General features: G+C 44.5%; 1 pseudogene; it reads right to left on the bottom strand.

The window, feature by feature from the left end:
• Positions 1 to 954: 954 nt before the first annotated feature.
• Positions 955 to 1,731, bottom strand: LOC150039359 (AP-1 complex subunit sigma-3 pseudogene; annotated as a pseudogene).
• Positions 1,732 to 2,223: the final 492 nt, after the last annotated feature.

Below are 2,223 nucleotides of genomic sequence, written 5' to 3'. Positions count from 1 at the left end.
TTCCAGCACTACAGCAAGTAGCTGAGAGAAGCCAGGCCTATGGAAGAAAGGCTTGCAGGGCCTCATTGTTGTGGGACTTCTCCCCCAGGGTCAGTTGGGCCTTGTTTCCTGAGCCACCCTCAGCTCTGGAAGGTTCTTTCAGGATTAGCTGTCATGGAAAGTCTGAATCCACATGAAGCTGAATGGACACAGAGAAGAACCCAGAGGGTCCTCATTCTTCCTCCATGCTCAGAGACATTGTACACCGGTAGATGACCCACGTTTGAACCTTGTTCTGCAGGGGGAAGGGAATCCCCGTCGTTAGGTAGAGAATTGATTGGCCTGGACCCTGGAGGACCCACCCCGGAAGTCCACTCTGCTCCTCCCGAATCTCCCCGCCCCTTCCGCTGAGGACCCAGAAATAACGGCTCCGCAGGTCCAGTGACTCAATGGCTGACAGCGCGGGTCCTCACCGCCCTGGACTCCCCTTCCTCCCTCTGGAGCCGTCCACGCGGGTCCTCCTGGGCTAGGATGGGGAATAGACTGGAGAGGAGGTGACCCCTGTCCCGTCCTCCCCAACCCTCCTGCCTGTCCCCTCCATCCTCCTCCGCCGACCTAGTCACCTAACCTCCCACTGGGTTTGCCCTCTGAACAGTCCACGACCTCTTCGTGGCACCAGGACCGGCCCCGAACCTCCACTTTGCACGTGGATGTGTGGAACATTAACTGAAACCACACCCCTTGATAACTATGTCCATGGTTGAATAGGATGTAAAGCTCAGAAACATGTTGGCCTCCCACATCTAAGACATTGTGCTCTTTTACCACGTGTATTTATTTTTCTTTAAGGGATGAATACTTACAATGTATTCATAAGCAGGAGCTATTACAGTATGTATGGTTTTTCATCCCTCAGAAAATCAAATTCCAAAAATATATATTGCAATTATTTCTTCCAAATAATCTCATGGAGTTTTAAAATTTTACACACTATTCAGTCTGCCAAGTTATACAGCAGTTATCTCCAACACAGAGGCAGATTAAGTCATCATATACAGTATACTATAGACATAGACATTTCAAATATACTATATTAGCCAACGTGAACATTTGCTAGTTAAGTAAGAATCCCTTTCTTTAAGTTACTTGTGGCATGGCTCTGCACTGGATACAAAACAATGAGGATTTAAAATTCAGCACTTGCAGCACTCGGAGTCTTCAAGTCGGTTAAACTGTAGGTTTGTTCATGGATTCTTCCGTTGTCATTTGAGCTTCTCTTCTCAACCAGCTGCTGTCCCTAGTGGAGACACTAGGAATTGCATCCTCTACACTGTCTTCCCTCTCTCTCCTCTTTCTCTCTCTCTCTCTCTCCTCCTGTAACACGTCAGACTCTTCAATGGCTTTGACAGCTATTTTCTTGGATGTTTCCTGAATTTCTCCACCTATTATAAACTCATCAAGGATAAAATATGCCTTTTCAAAATTAAAGATGATACCCAGCTCGCAGACCTTTTATAAACAAGTTTGAGCTCCTTCCAGTCAATGAAACTGCTTGTTCGATGACCTCGAGAGAGAATAATCTGAACAATTTCCCGGGTTATTTTTTTCCTCTCTTTGTCAGGGAGAGTGGTGTACCACTTCTGTAGCCGTAATTTCCCTTGTCGACTGAACAGCAAGATGAAATGTATCATGGTGACCCGGACCCGCCGCCACCTGCACCCCGAGATCCGCGAGCGCCCAAGCCCGCTCGGGTACCAGGTAAGGCGCCCGCCTCACCTGTAATATCTCCTGTTTGAGTATAAAGTAAACCTGATGCCTTTAATGCCTTTCCTAAATGTTTGGTTTGTAAAACTTGAAATATTATTAGCAGTTAAGAGTTCCTGTATATTGCTGAACTTTTAAAAATATTTACAGAGATCAGAGACAATGTATCTCGTATGAATGTCCTAAATTCATTTGTATGTTTGGAATTGGAAGAAAGAAGAATAACCAAAGATGGTAGAGGAGATAGATATTCAGTAGTTTTGATGTCTTAAAAGCTGCTAGCTAGGCTGGGATGGAAAAATTTTAAACCTTTGAATATAAAGACATTCTTATGTGGTTATATTTTCTATAAATTATTTACCCAGGTTTTCAGACATCAGAAATGATGTCTGTGACATCTCTTACTATAATACAATTCAGTGGTAGGGATTCATAACAATGGCAGCGATTATTATTGCTACCACTATTTAAAGACAATCT

The sequence above is a fragment of the Megascapheus bottae genome, unplaced genomic scaffold (assembly GCF_031878675.1).
Source record: "Megascapheus bottae isolate mThoBot1 unplaced genomic scaffold, mThoBot2.hap1 HAP1_SCAFFOLD_40, whole genome shotgun sequence".
Lineage (NCBI taxonomy): Eukaryota > Metazoa > Chordata > Mammalia > Rodentia > Geomyidae > Megascapheus > Megascapheus bottae.
Note: the sequence above shows the minus strand (reverse complement) of the source record. Positions and strands in the feature narration are given on the sequence as shown.